The following is a 22,016-nucleotide window of genomic DNA, read 5'->3' on the forward strand; positions in this document are numbered from 1 at the left end:
GCAGTAACATCCAAGGCTTTAATCACCAACATTTGAATTAAATATTTTACACTGCTTTCCTAATGCCTTATCAATAATAATCCTAACAACTCTCACGTGAACACATTGAAAAATACCTTCAAAAACTAGTTTAAAAGGATGAGTTTTAAGTGGTAGAGGGAGTGGCCATTGCCCCTTGGAAAAATTATGGAAATAACTAAATACCTTTGTTAAAGTTTATTGAATTTTCTCATTTGAAGCTGAGGATTTGTGTATGGAATACTTACTAGTCACTACATCACCTTTTAGCTAAGATTTATACATAAATTCTAACATGTTTTGGCTTTCAGACTTGGTAGCAATTTGTACACTTTACTGGACTTCAAATGTAATACTTGATGCAATAATTTTCTGGATTCTGAGAACCTCATACACATATTCCTCAAAAGATATGTCTAATAGTATTTAGCAGGTCAAGGCTTTGCACATTTTTTTCACCAGGGCCAACTTATTTTGCTTAGATTCTGCCAAAGACCCTCTAATCAAATCCAGGCATCTGTGCTTCCTTGTAAAAATCCAGTTTTAGCAATAACCCTGCAACAGTCAGTTTAGCAAGACCACCCTCCACCTCCAGCTCCATATCTAATCACTCTGGATATATGATCAGGTTCCTTATCCTCCACCCACCCTCAGGTGATGTCTGATCACTCTGGCCTGTCTTCAGCAAGAATCCAGTTAGGTGGGTTTAGCCAGATTCCCCTCCTCCCCCAGTGCCCTTACTCCTAAGGTTTCCTTGGTAATTTTCCATACACTGACCCCCACCCTGCTCCTTGGCTAAAATTTCCACCTGCCCATTCCGTATTTGGAGTCCAGCCCCATGTCTCTCCCACTGGAAAATTCTAGCACTGTGGTCCCTATACCTATCTTGATGGCCCTAACTAGGCTGCCTAACCATCTTTAACAAGTACCCAAAATAATTTTTTCTTTAATGCAAGCTATATCCAAGGAAGCTTAGGATAAAGCTCCAAGCACTTGACATAAATCTATTGGAAACTATACATCAAATGCATGTCCTATAAAAAGTTTTCAAACTGCAAATACATTATATTCTTTGTATGGATGCTACTTTTGGTAAAGTTCCTTATTCTGTGATGTTATTGATAGCCGTTTCCTAAAAAGTGCATTTTTTTTGGCAATTTTTTTTCTTTTTTTAATAGTGAAAGGGTTTTTTCTTTTTTCCATCTTAGCCCTTTTGAGGAATCCTTTTTAGGAATCTTCCCTGAGATTCCTGCTGGCCTTGTGCCTCACTTTTTCCCCTATGCCTGAGGACTGGACCAACAAACACTTAGTAGGAAGAATTTGGCTCTGGGGAGTGCTATATTGAGTGACAAATGGATGAGGATGAAGGTTTTATTGAACATCTGAACCGCATTTAATTTTCCGTGTTGCTTTATTTGTTCTTTAGCCCTCAGGATATTGCATTTTGGGCTCCAGTTGGGTCGCTGGTACTTCAGGCGTTCAGGAACGCAATCTGCTTTTCCCGTTAGGATAATATCCACATTTGTGTTAAGGGCGACTTACTTCGAACTGTTTTACAGAGCATTTTTCTAAACCTCCTGAACGAACAAAATTTCCCTTTGAGCTCTGGCACTGCTTCAGCGGCCTCCGGTGACCTCCTAGCTTGGCAACCTGCGCCCCGCTCCGCAGGAATCAAGCCTGATCCAGTGTGGCCTTTCAGACACCGCCTAGCCAGACCCTCTCTCCCGCTTTCCCTCCCACCGCCCCGGTTCCAGTTTCCACACTGCTGCCTCAGCCGTCTGCGACAGTGACACCACCTCCTCCCCTCCCGCGGCTCCCCCGCGAGCTCGCCGCGCCAGACAGCGGGTAACCGCCGCCTCCGCTGGGGCATCCCGGCTCCATAGGCCTAGCGCGCTCCAGGCACCTGCCTCTCACTGGTCACCGCGGCTGCCCCTCTCCCCGCGGCCCCCTCAGCAATTGGTCCCAGGCCGCCCTTCGTCATCCTCGGCCTCTCGTCGAATCCCGCCTCCCTCGCCGGGTCATTTAAGTTTATCACAAATAAATAAATAAAGGAGGAAATAGAAATGCGTAGAAAGTAAAAGCAGTCAGGAAGGGGGCGGGGGCGTGGAGAAAAAAAGGGAGGAGGAGCGGAGGAGTAGACAACCAAACATGATCGTATCTGTATTGACCAATCACAGCTCATTCTAGTCCGGTCTGACGGGCTCTCTCAACCAATAGCTTCCCGCCTCTAGGATCACTGAACAACGAGAAACCACTGACCTCTCCAGACTGGGCGATATGCGGGGGTTGGGGGCTGATGGAGTGGGAAGAGTGTTGACCAATCGCCTGTTAACAGTTCTCTGAGCGAAGTGTCTGCGCTCCAATAACTGTTTGAGATAGCGGATTGGGCCTCTTCTAGCCCAATCGGAGGCGGAAGAGATGAGGGAAGAGGAAGATGGGGGCGGGGACATGGGAGGGGAGGAGGAAGAGTGCATTTTGTTTATGGGCGGCAACCTCACGAGGAGCGTCCCATTCTTATAGGCTCACTGAAGCCAAGAATGGCATAAGAGCAACCCAATAGTGGGGAAAGACAGAGGGTTCGCGGCGTGAAGCGCCCAATGTGGACCTTCTACCGAAGAAGTAAGGGCGGGGGAAGTTTAGGAGTTGAGGAAAGAAGATTAAAGAGCGCGAGGAGGTAACGCCAAAAACTCTAATTTGTTGTAGGGCGGGCGGGAGGGGTGTGTGCGTGCCGAGAGGGATGAGGCGTCTGCGAGGCGCTCGGAGTGGGGGGCGGCGGGGCGAGAAAGGAGGGGAGCAGGGTGAGGTTGGAGAAGCGAGTTTGAGAGGCGAGCCCGCGGGCTGTCGGCCGGCCGAGCGCGCGCCCCTGCGCCCCGCCCCGCTCGCGCCTCCTCTCCCCGGGCGCCCCTCCTCGCGCCCGGCGGCGACTACGTCCTCACCCGACCTGGCTGGGAGGGAGGGAGCGCGGGAGGGTCTCGCGTCCCAGGAGCGGGCGGGGCGTCCCGCAGCTGGAAACGTGTCTTTACCTACTTCTCTCTACTCCCTGCGCCTGGAGCTGCCGCTTCCAAGAAGAGGAGCTGAGGGGGACTAGCCTGGGCTCTGGAGCTGCTAGAGGCGCCCGCTTGTCTTCCGCCCCCCTCTCTCCTGGCCCTCCCCTGCTTGCCTTGGCTCTCGCGGTCTCTGGAGCGTCTTCAGAGAACTGGGGGGCGGGAGGTGTCCTGGCCCCAGAGCCGCCGGACGCCCCCGCCAGACCTCGGAGCTGCCCCCGCCTGCTTCGCTGCTTCGACTAGAGAGGAGGGGGCTTGGGAAAGGAAGACACCTTCTTTCTCTCTTTTTAGCACCTTTGGAAACATTAAAAAATGTTTACGCTTTTCAGTAGCTGAGATAAAACGATTGGAAGGTTTTTGAAAGTTTAAAAGAATTGCACTCTCACGTTGTTCAATGCATTACTATCTGGCTTTCTGGTCCTCTCCCCCCACCCACCCCACGCCCCCACCTCCCTGAATTGTTATCCTTATTACGGATGCTGAAAAGGCAGGAGGCAGGGATTTCCCCAAAAGTTCTATTGATAAACACACTTGCACAAGCATATGCTAGGTACACACATAAACTATAAACATTAGCTAAAAACACAATATGGCGTATAGCTACACTACCTAGCGCTGTTATCCACTGATCTAAAGACTGAACCCTGTTGAATTGGGTCAGTAGCAGGATAACAGTTCTCCAACAAAAATCTGAATGGAACAGAAAGTAATTTGGTAGCATATGGGTTAAGTACTATCCTCAGAGTCAGCATTGGCCCAAGCTAAGTTGAACATGTTAACTTTCTAGACATGTGAAAATTGTCTTCATTACTTACCATTAAAAATACCAAAATGTTGCCAAATTGTAGAGTTTTCTCATCCCGTGGTCGTGTGTAAATTCCAGCTAATAAAATTAGCAGAGGCACTCATTGCCCCAATGTTTTCAAATGAATTTAAATCTAAAATTACTATAGTAACTTGAAAATTTTGAAACATAAGTTATAACGATCATTTTGTAAATAAATTCTATAGCTGTAAATACTAAATTGAAATGATAATCAGTTATTATTGACAAATTCATAAATTTCCTTTCCTACCTGTTGCTCCTAATCCCAAGTATCCTTTGCTGTCACCTGGGAATAGTTAAAATACACCCCCCACCCCACACATGGAAATTTGACCAGTCCAGATGTGTCTATTTTATGCATTTATGCTTTGCAACTAGGTATTTTTATATTTCTAGGAAAAGAACAACAAAAAAACCAAAACAATTGCATTGATTTTTCATGAATTTGTTTGCTGTTTCTCATTCTTATTCAGAATGTATCAAAGTTGTCCTTGCACATGTAGTGCATGGTATCACTGTGCCCTCGGGAATAGTCTTCTCAAGAAAGCTTTTGGAATTGTCCTTGAAGAATTCCTGATGTTACTCATTGTTCAGTGCACAAGGTTTAATTCCTAAAATGGGGATTGTGAGTTCCATTGAACTCAATTTTGGAGCACTTTACGCTTGAGGATATATGGTGCTCAAATAAACAGCTGAGAAGAAAAGTGAATTTTTTAGAAATTTATTAGCTGCTCAGTGAGTCCAGCAGTTGGGATATTTTTGGTTTTGTGATTTCAGATCTAGACCAGTGGAATATAGGCCTTTTGTATATGAAGATCAGGTGACAAGTTCACTGGCTACCAGCCTTCAAAGCAAAACACCTTTTCATGGTGAGGTCCTGATTTTAACCGACTGAAAAAAGAAGTTTAAGACTAAAAAACGGTCAGATTTTATCCATTTCCAGGAACAAGTCCTTATGCTTACCTGTCTAGTCCAGTTAAGATGCCAGTATTTTAAGATTACAAATACTACACCAAGAAAATATAGGTGTACACTGACTAGCTACTAAAAGACAATATGCGTTTAAGAATAGTAGAGGAAGAACTTTCATGGAAGAGTTATAATTTGGAATGTGTGTGTATGTTTAGAACTACTAGTTGATGTAATGCCAGTTTCCTACGTAGTTAGGTCAGAAAGTTTTTGAGACCCACAAATACTCAACTACTCTTGCTGTCAATGCGATTTGACTGCTTGATACAGGAATAAAATCTAAGAAAAAAGCCACTTTAAATGAATTGTCTGTGTCTCAGTAGTGAAAGTCTTCAGAAGACTTTCTCACCAAATTGGACTTCCTAGAAAAAGGCTAGGCTACACTGAATAATTAGGTCAGTTTAGAAGAGCAATAGAAGATAGGACTAAATTCCTGTAAAGGATCTAAAATTTATAAATGAATTACAAATTATTCCAAATATTTTAGAATGAGTGGTAGGGAGAGACTTCTTTAAAACATTTAGAATACAAAAGTGGAGCTCGATGGGCTCTGCTTTATTCTCTGAAATAACCATGCTTTGCTGAAATGGATGTTTAAATTCAAGAACTTGTTCTAGACAGTTTTATAGACACTTGGGAAGTAACTGAACAAGAAATAAAATTACCTGCCCTGGTAGAGTTTATATTTTAATGTCACAGGTGTGCTTCAGATTGTTAGAAGAGATTTTTGGATGGAATTTTAAAACCCGGCTGTTTTCTCGCTTTAGGGAATACATTTTGAGAGAGTTTACAGAGTTTGAGGGGCAGTGAGCTGTTTACCAATTGCCAATGATAAGAAGGGAAGAGCTTACTTTATTTCTTATTTTTACTCTTTGTTATTGTCATGAAACATTCTCCATACGTTAAAATAGGTCTTTTTTTTAAACAAAATAGGGGTTTTATTCTATTTGTATTTTTTCATAATTTTAAGCATGGCTTTGAAATAAAATGTTACTCTATAGTAAAAAAAAAAAATCTGTCTTGAAATTCACTACAATTCCTATGAAGCTTTTGTTAGCAAATTGTGGTAAAACGTGAGCTAGAATATCTTAATTTTTTCAGTTAGAATTTGATTTAGGAATAGATCTGAAAATCAAGTGCCTAAATCTTTTTCAGTTGTGGTTTTATCAAGAGAAGATAGAAATTTGTTGTAATTAATTTATAGGTGACATTAAAGAGAGGAAAAAAAAGAGAGGCCTGCAAAAAAATGCTTTGTTATTTAAACCTTTCTTTCAAACTACAAAAGCATTTGATTGGCACTTCTCTGATTTAATAGACCATTTGTAATGCAAGAGGAACATTACAGAAGATTTTAGCATTACTTTAAATCTAATCATTTAGTCTGTAGGTGTAAAAATCCTAGGTTGCTAACAGAAGGAAACTTGGTGCCTGGTTAAGGGAGTATATGATTTAATGCTTAGTTTGTTGCTTCAAGTAGTGGGTGTCTCACCTTTCCAAAACTTAATTCATAGTTCTCAAATAACAAGTTCTGATTTTTGTTATTTTTCTGTCATGGCGAGTCTTATTTTGTTAGCCATATACATGTTCAGTTCTTAAGTAGGATAACTTTTTTTACACAATCCCTGCACCAAGGGTCTTCCTGTCCCCTGCTCTGAAGGGCTTGTATTTCTTTACCTACATTAGATCTTTATTTATGCTAATTTGTAGCATAATCACCTCTTCCAGAAAGGGTACATATTAATGCACTTTAGAGAACATTGAAGTTGCCTCTGGCTACTTGTATACAGAACTGCCTGCATCTGAAAGCTATAAATAGCAAGATTTAGGAAGAAAAGCAGAGGCTGTAACTAATGGAATATATTGTTTTAGCTGAAGTCTTTATTTTAAAAAGCAAAGTGGAAGAATGGTAAAATGTTAAAAATTAAGAACTTTTCCTAATTCTGGTGAGGATGGTTGATCTACGTGTGTTTATATGCATGCAAATATTATATATATTATATATATATATATATATATATTATATATATATGCAGTTTTTGAATAAAGACATATTTCAGTACTGGATAAATAATCCCAGTCCTGCCTATGGTCCTCGACATGGAAGGCATTCAAAGTTCCCAGGTGATTTTAACTAAATCTTTTAGTTACTAAAACTTTGAGCAACATAGAAACACAAGCTAATTAAATCTTTAAATTTTATAATAATTTTATATTCAAAAAATAATTTGGAAGATTTTTAAAAGTGTTATTACCAAGCAGCCCATAAAATGAATGAAATCTACAGTGAGGAGTTCTTCAAACCCTGGATCCACATAATAAGATAGTTGAGAGTTTCAAAAAGACATATTCATAGGGCAAAGGATAAAATCTTGACATCTGTCAAATTTTTATAGTAATAAAATAAGCATGACTAATTCTATTAATATGCATATTTGTAAGGTAAGTGTAAGTATATGTACAGTGCATTTTTAGTCAAAATTTGGGGTGTTATTGGCTAGACACAGTCATTTCTTTGCCAGAGATACTAGGCTGTGTGAGGGCTAACCATCTGTCAAGTGATAGAGACAAAGAAAGGTTTAATATCCTTGTCTGAAATTTCCACAGACTTGTTTTGAATTGTATTGTCATTTTGTTTTGGCCTTCATACTCTGTGTTGAATATGCATTGGGTCAGTCACCCCACTTTGTTTTATGAACAAACTATTCAAGGTCTGGATAAGGTTATCGTCACAGCTGACATGATGTAGAGGCAAGATAAAATATGTTTTGATTTTGCTTTCATGTAATGATCAAAAACTCACAAGTGGGCCACCCACTAGCAGTTATACATAAGACTTCAAGCATCCTTATTTTCACCCACCCATTCTGAATTTTGGGTGTCTTAATTCTTTTGCTTTATAATTCAAGCCTAGTATATAAAACCGATTTCCTGAGCTGTTTGGGGATGGGGGGAAAGTATCAACAAGAATCCAGATTGCCTGTTTTAGGTACAATATGGTGTGATGTGAAACTGAAACAGCAGATTGGTGAGAAACTTTAGTTTCAAACAAATATAAACTAGTTTGTTCAGTTAAGTCATACACAAAACAGTAGTGTCTATTGACAGGGCAACATTTTTTTTTTCCTCAGTAATTTCCACACCATGAGGTCACTGTGGTTCTTTGGGCCAGTAGTCTATTTCCAAGGCATCATATAGGAAAAAGAAGCTCTGATATTGCTGATTGTAATGACATACTTGGATATGGCAGGTTGAGAAATTATTTATAGCAATGCTAATTATATCAATAAAAATAGAAATATTAATGCTGTGAGTGTCAAAATCCATTCCTGACAGTATGAGGTAAACAGAACTATAGTCAAACAAAGCAGCCAGCCTGTCTCTACTGTCAGCTCATGAATATGCACTTCAGGAAAAATATATGCATAGTATAGAGAATTGGGTGTACTGATTTAATCTTTTTCAATTACTTTTGACTTTTTAAAAAAGATGTCCTTTATTTCTAATTCACATGATAATTAAAATGACTTGGATTTTCAGTTTTGAAATTCTTGGTACCTGTTTTCTTATAGTCATTAGTAAATTCCTAGAGATTTATTTATAGTTAAGTGCTCTAACAATTTAAAAAACCGAACAATACAAAACAAAAACCACTACTACCATACACGCATACACCCCCAATAAATCTCTGGCTTCCTTTAGACGTTAAGTCCTTTTTCATGGTTTTTATTTAAGAAAGTGCGTAAATTTCCTTTGTTGTTTTCATTACTTTTAGCTTTTAAAATTTTATGATATTTTAAAGTTACTTTCCTAGGAATATAAAATCAAGTAAGTAGAAGTCGTTAAATTCAAAGGTTTTTAACTTGAAGGGACAACATCTAACTTTTCAATCAATCCCTCATATATTAGAATTAACTCTTTGACTTTATTGCACATTGTCCAAGTCTCAGATGTAGAGTTAGGAGAGATTATTCTAGGTCTGTGGCTGCTACTAACTAGCTGTATGATCTTGGGCATGTCACATAGTCTGTTTAGATCTCTCCCTTAGCTTCTTCATCTTCAGGGTCCCTTTTAGCTCTAACATATCAGTATGTTTCCTTCAATTGAATATTTTAGCTTCAGATAATGTTACTGGAAGTGATGTTTAAGGCACCAGGAAACAGTATATATAAAATATTTGACTTTGCTTTTTACTTTTAGTCCTTGATAAAAGTTTCACTTTATTGATTCTTCCTTTCGAATATGTCATAGTAGTATAATTATAGATTCATAATATTAAAGGCAGATACATAATATTAAGTGCTTATACTCTTTTATAGTTGGTAATTATAATAAATTTATTAGTTTACATAAGTTTTTCACCAACTCACCTTTACTCATGAAGATTTATTGGTAATAGAATTTATAAACATGATTCTTTGCATTTCACACCACATAAAGTTGCTTAACTGAGGAAGGCAGTTAATAATATTAACTCCCAGTCATTGTCTAATTCTATAAAATAATACACATCAATATATTTCTTAAAAATAAAAAATATTTTTGTGCATCTTTAAGCAAAAAATAAATATACTTTGAGTAATCAGGAGTCATCTCCATATAGATCTTTTAAAATTGATAATTTTTAACTACTGCATTTGATTTTTGATCCTACATTACATCCATCCAGATATGTATTTACATAAGAGATGTCGACGAAAAACTTAAGAGAAAGCTTAGAAGAGTTTATTTGAGTCAAACTGATGACAATTGCTGGGAAGCAAAATCTCAATGGATTGAGAAAATGCTCTGCAAAATGTCGGTTTGCAGCTTATTTTATACATAGAATCGAAGTAGTGTTATATGAAATCCCTTGGTGGTAGATTAAGGGGGTGGGAGAAAGCAAAGGGGGGGGGTTGGGGGAGTGGGGGGGAGATCTGGGGTTGGATAAAAGTAAATTGGAGAAACAGGTACTTCTTTTACGTAGGTGGTACAGGATAGTTAATAGTTCACAGAGATGTTAATCAAGGGACAAGAATAATAATGAGAGTCTAATTTCCTACTCTGGTCTGGAAGAAGGGATTAACGACATTCGAAGGATGTCATCTTAGGCTCAAAAAGACAACAGGCTCACTTAAGGTGAAGATTGACTTTATGAAGGAAGCTTCAGGCTAAAAATGTGATTTCCCGCCATCGCCCACCTTAGTTATGAATTTTTTTATGTTCACGCTATCTTATGTGGTTATTTTCAGTCTCCTGACCTTGTCAGGTTTAACCTGTGGCCCCATTTCCAGCCTCAGAGAGATGATAAGGAAGACAAAGAAAATTGACTATTTTGATAAAGAATAGTGGAAAGAAGCTGTGTTATTAGGTTGGTGCAAAATTAATTGCGATTTTTGCAATTATTTTTAACCTTTAAACCACAATTATTTTTGCACCAACCTAATAGAAAAGCCTTTACAAATACTTCACTGCCATATATAGAAACAAACAACTGCACACAATTAGTGTGTACCTACTTGATAGGTCTTTAAATATAACCTCAAAGTTTTCATTTGAAATTGAAAATAAAAATTCACTCTCAGTTTCTTTTTAATTGACTCATATTTCTTTTGCTGGTGTGAGTGGTACTGAAAGACTCAAAACCGTCAATCACTACCTATTCACAAATGAAACAGCATTCTGGGGAAAGATACACTATCCCTGGATCCTCTCCGTTCCCTACACTCACGCACAGCTCTAGATGTTCTTGGTACCGATCGCAACAGTTTGTAAGTCACTTCAGAGACTGTATAGCAAATTCTCCAGTATATTTGGTGGTGGTAACCTGTTCTGGCTTTCCAAATGTCTAGCTAATAGAAATGGTAAGACAATTTAGATCAACCATTGGGCACAAAAGGTGGTATGAGTGCTTCATTGTGTGCAAATAAAGGAAAAATTCTAAGGGATATTTAAAAGGGAAGCTGAGTGTAGACGTAGTTAACTGACACCCAACACATGTACAAGGTATAATAAATATGGTGAATAAATTTAAAAAAAAATTGTTACAGTAAAAGACACCTTTCCATTAATCCCCCTCAAAATAATCCGCTTTGCTTTGAACACATCCCATTGTTCTTGCCACTTTCTGAAGCAGTTCTGGAAGTCCCCTTTTGTGTCTTTAGTTGCGCTGTTGTGGCTACCTCAATGTCCTGAATCATTTTGATTTGGGGGAAGAGCCAGAAGTCGCACGGTGCCAGGTCCAGTGAATAAGGTAGATGAGGACACACTAATGTTTTTATTTGACAGAAATTGCCATATACCAGCGATGTGTGACTCGGAGCGTTGTCGTGATGGAGGATGATTTACGACACACTTTAAAACACCTTTTCTCAACTGTAGCTCATACCCAACTGACTGCACCAAACAAGTTGAAACTTGTCACACACTGTTACTAAAGTTTGATGCACTGCTTCTTGTATTGAAGATCCTAGCCTTTCTGTTGGATGGCACTCGGCAGCAGTATTCACTGTATTTTGTGATCACAACGGACAGGCTCGTGTCACACATCGCTTCTGGTATGGTACAGCAATTTCTGTCAAATAAAAACATTGTGGTGTGTCCTCATCCACCTTATTCGCTGGTTCTGGCACTGTGTAACTTTGGGCTCTTCCCCAAAGTCAACATGACCGTGAAAGGTAAACGTTTTGAATCGATTCAGGACATGGAGGCAGCCACGACAGCGCAACTAAAGACCCTCACGAAAGAGGACTCTCAGAACTGCTTCAGAAAGTGGCAAGAACATGGGATAAGTGTGTTGGAAGCGAGGGGGATTAATGGCAATGTGTCTTTTACTGTAATGTTTTTTAAATTTAAACATTGACCGTATTTTTTGATTACACCTCGTTTTGAGGAATTAATGTAGACTCTTTTCTAAAGACATTGGTGCCAAAAAGACTAGCAAAATTGTTTGTGGGAAGCATAGTAAAAAAATTAAAGTACATTCTGTTCTTGTAATAAACAGTAACAATAACAGTAACAGCAAGAGCAGCCAATATTTATTGACAATTTATTCTGTACCAGGCATTGGTTATATCTACATTTTCTCAGTTAATTTCATAATCCTATGAGACAAGTACTTTTATACCCTGTTTCCCTGAAAATAAGACCTAGCCGTACAATCAGGTCTAATGCGTCTTTTGGAGCAAAAATTAATATAAGACCCGGTCTTATTTTATATAAGATCCGGTCTTGTAGTAAAATATAAGACCGGGTCTTATATTAATTTTTGCTGCAAAAGATGCATTAGAGCTGATTATATGGCCAGGTCTTATTTGCAGGGAAACATGGTAATGCCATTTTTAAAGAGACACTAAGGCTCAGAAAGGTTAAGTAACTTGTTCAAAGTCATATATCCAGTATATAACAGGTGGGAATTCAAACTCAAGTCGAACTCTAGAGAACCTAAAGCTTTTAATCACCACCACATCATGCCTCTATTCTGGGATCTTTTTCACTTAGTGCTTGCCCATATTTGTACTGGTAATTTTATTTTAAGAAAGTTATAGTGGATTTGGAGAAGGTTCCAGAGAAGGCCACAAGGTGAAAGGTGTAAGTGGGAGTAATGGTTGCTATGGTAGAGTCTGTTTTTAAAATTTAACTGTTCAGTCTAGAATTACAAATGCTGAGAGAGAATTTGTCTACAGAGGATGAACTGGGTAGCTGCTGCCTGGTTTGGTTCAGTGAACAACAGTGAAGCTCGGTAACATTTGTTAAAGCAGTCTGAGGAAGTCATGACTAGAAGCATCTGATACTGGGAGGACTAGGAAGGTAGAGGTCAAAAAAGAACTAAATCTAAGCAGACCAGGAACTAGGGATCATGTAGAAAAAATGGGTGAGGCAGAACAGAAACAGAATATATTTTAAAATGTGGCAAATCCTACTGACTTTGGAAGGCCCTTATGTTATTTGTTGTTTGTGTCCTTATATTTGTTTCAGAAACCAACATCTGGCTTAAATGAGGGCCACCTAAAGTTTGGGTTACACAGACTGCTGTGTTTTTGACACAAAAAACGTGATCATCAATGCTAGTTTAGAATTAGGCAATAAGTATAGATGCAAAGAAATGCAATTTAGTACAAAAATGTATGTGGTAAGCCTCAGAATAGATGTTATTTATTAAGTATCTATTGTGTGCCACTTAATTATGAAATCTGTTTCTGGGGGAATTTATAAGTTGCTGTCTGCTCTCCAGTTTTCAAATACAAGAAAACACCTCTTAGTTTTCCTGGCAGTTTGATGGACGAAATAAATAGTACCTTAATTTAATTTAATTTAATTTAATTTATGTAATTTAGCTTTTGATCTCCTCCTTCGCACACTTACGGAGTTCTAAACCAAGCTCCACTAGGCTTAAAGTGGAATAGAGTCTAGATTACTCTCATGTAACTTAAACTTTATCACTATACTGAAAGAGATTTATTTTCATTTGATAGGATAAAAGTACTTCTATCAGAGGAATGGACTCAAATGATCAGCCCTGGTAAAGTCAGTGTATGTAAGTTTGGATTATATTTAGGATAGTCAGCATCAGTTAATTAAAAGGGAATTATAGAAACTTCTGAAGTTCATTTTTGTTATTTCAAATAATTTTATTGACGTCAAACCAAGTACAAACTGATATGTATGCTATGTATACACATATATACTCATACTCTGTTTACAAGGTACTAGAGACTCCCAAAGTTTTTAAGAGATAGTATTCGTTGTTATGATATATGTATATATATGTATATATGTGTATATATGTATATGTACATATATGTATTAGTTGGAGTCAAAGAATAAGGAAATATAGAAGTGCTATACTCTTATTTATGTGACTTCATTTTTTCCTTATGACAGTATTTCTAATTTTCTTCAGACTCTTATTTTTATTGCATTAGGAAATATGGTACAATAATCACTTTGTATGTTTCAAATGGATACGTCACTAAGAAAAATATACTGTGAAGGTTAGAAAGATGATCAACATTCAGTTTATGCATGACACATTTTCTCTTTAGGTTCATTGTCATTGGAACTCTTCTTATTTTGACATCTTATGGTACCTAGTCTTTTTAACAGCTATGTTATTTGTTTGCATCTGAATACACACACACACACACACACCTTTGAAAACTCATGCTGTCAATAATTTTTCTTGTTCTAGTAAAGGGTTGAGAATAAGACAACACTGTTTAGGGGGTGATATGAGCTGAAAAACAGTATGGAAAAAAATGAATAGTCCAGGCCCTTCTGATTCAGATATTTTACATTATATTTGTTGTAAAGTGAATTGCCAAAGTGTATAAAAGCCAAAAATAAATAGTTGTTTTTCTGTAATGTTATGTTATTATGCATACCTGTTTCAATCTACTATTTGTGTAATGATGAGTTTTATTATGCAAAAATGGGTGCATCCAGTGTAAAGTGAATTTGATTCAGCTTGGTTTTTTATGTGCAGTCTAACTGGTGACTCAAATTCTTTGACATTGATCACTCAGGAAAGGTAACATTTAGAATTATACTCCACTGAACTGCAGTTCCTTAAGGGAAGGTACCATGTTTTATTAATCCTTAAAGCCTTGGTGCTTGGTATCGCACCTGGCACATTGGAGCGATTCAGTGTTGATCAGGCTCTTTTGTAGCTCTCGTAGGAAGATTACTTTGATCCTTGCTTATAAAGCTATCCATTCCCTTATTTTCTTTTAACTGGCTCAAATTTAGCATTGTTATAATTATTACCAGTTACAGGCTTTCTCCATACTTTTCTAAGTCCCATTTTTTGCACATGCTGGTGATCTTTTCCCCTTTTAGATACTTAATGAAATTGTATCATGGCAGAAGTTCCAATAAAAAATTATATTTACTGTGATTCAAAAAAGAAATATGTCAGATATCGTCCCTCAGTGGTAAAGCAAATCTACAATCAATTCAGGATATTGTGTTGAATAGAGTACATAAAATTACGTTACCTAGTGATTCAAAGATGAAACCCAAATTTCATATCCTATACGATTCCTATCTAGGACAGACAACCCACAGTATTTTTTGCACTTAGTAGATTGCAATTGAGATTTTGAACATTCTGTATGAGCTTTCTAATTCTTAATAAAGTTCATAAAATTTCACAGAATTAAAAAAACAGAGTTTTACTTGTTTCACCTTATTATCTAAGTTGTTGAGAAGTCTAGTCCACTGAAACACTTCAATGTTAGGTGATATATCCTGAGTTCTTTGGAAAAGCAAAAAAGGTAATTGGGCTGTGAACAACATGATGGGTAATGTCACGTAAACCACCGTGTAGGATGCATGTTTAATTTTTATATAACAGCTGACATACTTTTTCATATTTATAAGACTTGCTAATTAAACATTAGGAAACTTACATGATTGGCCAAGGTCAAAATTTGTCTTTCTATTAGGTTGGTGCAAAAGTAATTGCAGTTTTTGCAATTATTTGTAACCTTTTAAACTGCAATTACTTTTGCACCAACCTAATACTACCTGAAACAACAGCAAATTGATTTGAAATTGTTTCCAAAACAAAAGATAATTATGTTCTGGAATAATTAAAAACTAGGATTGCATTAACGCTTACTACAAGTGATTAATAGCTGTAGTATATTTTGGGATCTGTATCTAAGAGCATAAAGAGAACATATTGTCATTTTTATGTATTCAGAAATATGTTTTCTAAGGAAAGCATTGATTCTTGGGAATAATTATAATGAACTCCTAGACACACTCCAGACCCACATACCTCCTCCCTCAACGTTTTTAAAATTAAGGATTCTGAAAACAAGGTGATCTATGTGTGGCTATCTTCCCCTTTACTTCTAATTCCTAGCTGCCTTTCTGAATCAAATCACTGTTGACAACTGTGAAAAATTGCCATCGCACCTTGGGCAGAAAAACCATGTTTTGAAACTTTTCTACCTTCGGTTGGGCAAGCAACTAGAGAGCAGTACTGGAATCCCGGGATAAAGATCAGAAACAGGAGGCATTGGGAAGAAGAGCTTGAGCTTCTGAGGTCTGTGAATTCACTGTGGGAGAAGATCAATATTTGCCTATTTCACGTATCCAAGGCTCCCCAACTAGCTAAAAAGCCAAAGTAGCTGAATGTGCTGGCTGAGTTTTCTCTGTCTCTGAGGTTGAAAAGAAATAGGACAACAGAGATCTTTTTCCTCATGCAGGGAACTGACAGACTGTGTACCTTTGCTTTTCACTAAGTGTCATACTTATGCCATTTAGGATACCCCAACAACCAGATCTGAGTTTCAGCGAATTATCAATGAAAAATAATCCATTTAAGGGGACCCAGTCATGAGGGAAAGAGGAAGATCAGGTAGGAAAATCAGAGTAGACACTCCAAGCAAGTAATGTTGGCAAAAATAAATGAAACCTGGTTTTCTGGGGGGAAAAAAAGCATTTAAGGAAATTCAACTACAAAAAAGAATTTAGGTACTAGGAAAAAAAACTCAGCTGAACAACTCAATGGAAAAATTGAAGAATATCATCACTGTTGAAACAGTGAACTGAAAGAACAAGTGCAAGAAACACATCCGGGTGCATAGATCAAAAATAAAACACGATGAAATTCTTGAGTAAGAAGGATAAGTCTTGGAGGATAGTTTAGAGGTCAAAACATATGAATGATAGGAATTACAGAGGAAGAAATAAGAACAGATGGAGGAGGGGTGTAATTAAATAATAGAAAAATTCTCTGAGATTAAGAGAGATCAGAGTCTGGATTGAAAGAGTGTACTGATTGATGGTCTTGATGGAAGGAAAAGGCACACTTACGCATATCCTGATAAAAGTTCTGAACACTGAAAATAAATTGAAACATTTTGTAAGCTCCCAAGTAGAAAGAACAAGTTCTCATAAAGGGGAAACTTCATATCTGCAACACAGGAAGCTGGAAGATAGTGGAAGGACATGTTCAGTCTGCAAAAGGAAAAATGACGACAATCCAAGAATCTCAATCCTCAGAAAGATATCCTTTGCTAGTCAAGGTGGAAGAAATACATTTAGAGATAATCAAGTCAGAGAATATGACCATTATACCCAATTGAGAAAATGCCTAAGAATAGATCGTAAGCAAACAACGTGAATCAGAACAAAGTCTTCAAGATGAGGAAGATGAAGAGGAAAAGGAAATAGTGGTGAATACTGAGTATTTGTGTGTGTGTGTGTGTGTGTGTGTGTGTGTGCGCGCAATTTTATTTAAGAGATAAAGGCAGATGGCTAGTAAAAATGTAATAAAATAGACAATTTCAGGCTTTTGAAATAAAAGGATCATATGTTTGCAAAGACTTTTAAAAGTACTAAACTGTCTCATCAAAACTTAGTTGATGGAGGCAGTGGGTAGGAGGAGAGCAAAAAGAAAATGAATGGTGAGAGATGAGAGGGAAGGAGAAAGACAAGAGGGGGGGAAGTAAATATATTCTAAAGATCTCACTTATTTAGGAGAAATGGAAGTGGGGGACTAGAACCTCTTGGTGGGGGAAAACTTGTTTTACATATATTTACATCTGTTTGTTAGAATAAGGAAAGGAAAGGTTAATGCAATAAAACACAGAACTTCCAGATTGGCAAGGAGAAAATAGAATGTAGAGCTACTTGATCAAACAAACAAAGAAATACAGAAAAGGGAAACGAGAAACAATAAAATAAGAACTATAAGTATTTGGAAGATATAAAATTGACCATATCAGTTACTATGTTTAGATGGACTAAATTCTCCCATTGTACAGAATAAATTATACTCCAATTTTACTTAGGAAATAAATTCAAAATTTCTATATAAAATGTTAGCCAATATCAGCAATAGTTCAAAAGAATAATATGCTAGGACTTAGAAGTTTTTTTTGTTTTGTTTTGGTTTTTAAATAGAAACTCAAGCATGATTTAACAACAGGAAATGTATCAGCATAATTCATTACATCATCAAGTTAAAAGAGCAAAATCATACATTCATCTCAGTAGATAGTGAAAAGTAATTTGACATAATTCAACAGATACTCCTTTTAGAAGTCAGTCAAAATGATAATAAAAGAATTGCTTAAATATAATAAAGTATTTTCATTCAAAGCCAACAGAAAATCTGAAATGGTTAAATCCTAAAAATATTTCAATTAACTTCAGAAAACAGACAAGAAATTATGACAATTATTTAACATTAGCTAGGAAGCTTTAGCAAATGCAGTAGGCAAATGATATAAATAACATTAGCATTTGTAGAGAAGAGCTTAAAGTGTCTTTTTGGTTGATATGATCTTACCTAAAACATTCTAGAATTCTAATTTAAAAATCTAGAGAAATTAGAAAAACAGGTAAGGTAGTTGGGTAGAAGATAATTAGATGCAATTCAACAGCTTTTCTCTGGAAATAATAGGCATCTAGGAAACTTTTTCTATTAGGAAATATTATTTCCCATAAAAACACAAATTACAGAATGCTTAGTAATAAAATTATCAAAAATGATATAGGACCTATATGAGAAAAAAAGGTAATATCTTATTAAAAGCCATAAAATAAGATCTGATTGAAGAAAGCACAAATTATGTTTTTGAATGGGAAAACAACAGCCAAATGTTAATTTTTTCAAAGTTAATATATGTAATGCAATTTCAATTAGATTCTCAATGGGGATTTTTTTTTTTTTTTTCGAATTAGACAATGTTATTTTTAAATTACATGGAAGATTAAGTGCTGACAAAAGGCAAGAAAATATGAAAAAGCAGTGAGGAGGGACTTGCATTATACATACTAGAACATATTATAAAGCCAGCTAATCAAAACAATATAGGAATAGGCAAACAGATCCATTGAACAGTTTAGAGAATGCTAAAACAGATGACAATTTAGCTGGAAAACGAATGAACATTTAATTAACGGGATTGGCATAACAGGATATCTTTGTGGGAAGAAAATGAAATGATATTCTCATTTTGTACATCATGCAAAATATTCTAAGATGAAAGGCTTAAATGAAAATATAAAACAAAAAACTTGCCAAAAAATCTAAGAGCCTATAAATTTTTTAAACAAGTGAAAATCGAGAAAGTTTAGAATAACAGCTTAATTGATTACATAAAAATCAAAACTTTTATATAAAAATAATATAATGGAAATTATTAGGAAAACAGAGATTTGGAAACGTGATGCATATTAACACAAAAGATTACTATCCAATAGCTCGTAGCTATTGTTAAGAAAAAAGTTATCAAACCAATGTAAAAGGAAAAGACAATTCACAGAAAAGCATACTATTCGTTAACACAAGAAGATGCTAAAATTCACTAGTAATTAAGGAGATTCAAATTTAAGTAAAAATATTGTGTCTTAGCATTTAAAAAATTGTTAGTCTTATGGGTTTAACATTTCTTGCTAGTGGTCATGTGTGGAAAAGGGACCCTTATTTGTTACGAGTGGAAATATAATATATTTTAACTTTTTTGAAATGCATTCTGGTAACCCCCATTAAAAATTGCAATTCGTAATATCCTTTGATTTAACAGTCTCATTCTTGGGAATATATCCCATAGAAATATAAGTATTGATATTTAAGGACATGTATTTTTTTGCTTTTAAAGTTGTCATAGCTCGTTTGTAGTGGTAAAATGAGGGGGGAAGTATTATAATTCCATTAGTAAGGTAATGCTAATGAATAATGGAAATTAACACCATCATTATAATGCCATCATTATATAATGCCATCATTAAAATGTGAATTAGAGCTATGTCAGGTGATCTGGAAGAATTTTCAGGAGTTGATGAGTAAGAAGAGAAAGTTATTGAAAAGGGTGTACAATATTAAATTTTTGTAAAATAGTGACAAAAATCTATGAATATGTATTTCATATGTCATGTCATACATGCAAATATTTGATTTATAGTAGAGTTATTTGCAAAGGAAGAAGAATGTGGAAGGGTGCATACTAAGTTGTTTAAATGGATTACTTTGGATGGGAGGAAATTTAGAGGGAGGGGAGCAAGAGCCAAGCAATATGAGGAAAAGAAAAATTGCACAAAAACATGTTCAAAACTCCACTTAATGCGTTTTAATAAAATTAAATACATTTGAATATGTATGTATAAAGAAATTAAAATGTTTTGAAATAATTGTAGCTACTTTTGGTAGTAATGATTTCATATTTATGAATATTTGCACCCAGGAAATGTTTTTTTCATTGACATTTGTTCTTTCTTTAATTTTGTACCACATTCTATCAGAATTTTCTACGTGTTCTAGAAAAGTTTTAGATGATTTTCTAGCATTTCAGGCCAGATAAACGTGTCTACAAATGATTTATAGTTTGAGATCTAATCAAACTCTGGGTTATACCCATGGCAGGGCGGACATGCGGCTGATATCCTTTGGTAAAATTTAGGTGGTATATTTCAGTTTGTTCAGTGTTCATTTTCTTTGGTTGGTACCTTCTGTGTCACTTGTTAAATATTTCTAATATTACTCCTGTCAGTGTTACTGATTAATTATAACAACAATTATGCATGTATTGAAGACTTGCACATAAAAGTTATTTAATAAACGTGAGAATTTGACACAGATTTTAGGTGCAGTAATGATTTTAACAGGGTAACTATGTAGAAATGAAAACACTTAAGGGTATTTAAGAATAAAACTAGAAGTTAACCTGGAATATAATTTTAGGCAAATTAGTTCTGTGTCTCAGAATCTTAATCTTTAAAAGAGCATATTTTCCTCATTTCACACAGCCCTTGTGATGGTCAAGTGAAGTAATACATGTCTGAGTGCTTTGGAAAATATAACGCATTGTGCAAAAATGATGATGATAATGAAAATCTGAAGGCAGGCATTTTTTATGCTTAATGATCATGTATTTTATGTACATATATATTGCAAGTTGCATGTTTAATGTTAAAGCCTCTTGACATATCATAATAGAACATATTACTGATAAAGCTATCTGAGCCTCAAAAAGACAAAACAGTGGGATCCATGGAAGGTGTGAATACATTTAATTGCTTCAAGTCCAAGATTAATCTCTAGAATTTGTTTATTTTCCTGTTCATTGAGGGAAATTCTTTGTTCAGGTATATCTCCGGGTGACCTTTTGTTCTGGTATAGAGATATTAATGTTTTGTGTGAAGTCTGGGCCTTTATCACATCTGGACAAAATGATAATGTTGAATTTTGTTTTGACTTAATAAATGGCCTTGGACAGCTAAGCACAGCTGTGTAATCTGTTGTTATAATTCATTAGAAATTCTCTCCTTGTAATTGGTAGCTGCAGTTAATAGTGACTATAGCATGGATACTTTAGTAAAATCTTTATCTTTTAGTAACCAGACACGAAATTTACCATTGGCTAATTTTTGGGGTGTGTGTGACTATCGGGAAATACCTACATTATGATTTATAGGTTAAAAACAGCACTACAAAAGCATAAAACATTTACATTTTTATTATGGAAACATAGGTATAATCTTGATACTCTAGAGTCTGCACTTTACTATTAAAGATACATAGATTCTGGTTTGGAGAAAATGAAATGGGTGAATGTGTTTTTCTAAATTTAAATAAATTATTATACCTGACTGTTTCCAAGAATACATCCTCATTTTAAAATTTTCTTGCCCCAGTAATTTGGCTTTTACTTTCTCTATAAATATTCTTGCTATTTCACTAGTCTGATTTTCTTTAGTTTCTCTACTGTTCCTCTACTATTGGAGACAATGTTATAAGAAAGCTGAAAAGGTAGATATTCGGAGATAACAATCTTTCTTTGCATTTCTTTAAATAGACCTTATGAAAGGTTACTAGTAAAAACCACCTGAAATGATTCTCTTTGATATTATGTATTTCACTTAATGAAGTTATTCCATCATGCATATTTGCACTTTCTATTTGTGTATTGATTATCTTTATTAAGTATGGAATTAACAGCAATGATGATAGATACATGCTGTATTTTTAATACAGATCTTCACTCTTGCTTAGTAATATTAGTGTTACTAGAGCAGTAGGACTTTCTGGAAAATGCTGTATGCATCCTTGGATGTATCTGTCGTTGCCAGTCATCTTTTAATTCTGTTCTTTTTCTGCCTCAAGAAACTTTCTAACCATCAGTGATTGCTCCCCTCAATGGAAGTTGCAGCAAGGAAATCTTCAA

The 22,016-nt window shown here is 36.0% G+C and overlaps 1 protein-coding gene across 5 annotated transcripts in view; it reads left to right on the forward strand.

The window, feature by feature from the left end:
- Positions 1 to 2,559: 2,559 nt before the first annotated feature.
- The window catches only part of ZBTB20 (zinc finger and BTB domain containing 20), a 779,143-nt gene continuing 759,686 nt past the window's right edge, over positions 2,560 to 22,016 (forward strand). For 4 of the 5 annotated variants that reach the window (XM_074331585.1, XM_019734851.2, XM_019734862.2 and 1 more), the window contains exon 1: positions 2,560 to 2,692. The gene's annotated coding sequence lies outside the window, so the exon portion shown is untranslated. The remainder of the gene's footprint in view (positions 2,693 to 22,016) is intronic. The other variant, XM_074331582.1, reaches the window with a different exon arrangement.

This window comes from Rhinolophus sinicus, linkage group LG01 (genome assembly GCF_036562045.2).
Source record: "Rhinolophus sinicus isolate RSC01 linkage group LG01, ASM3656204v1, whole genome shotgun sequence".
In the NCBI taxonomy this organism is placed as follows: Eukaryota; Metazoa; Chordata; class Mammalia; order Chiroptera; family Rhinolophidae; genus Rhinolophus; species Rhinolophus sinicus.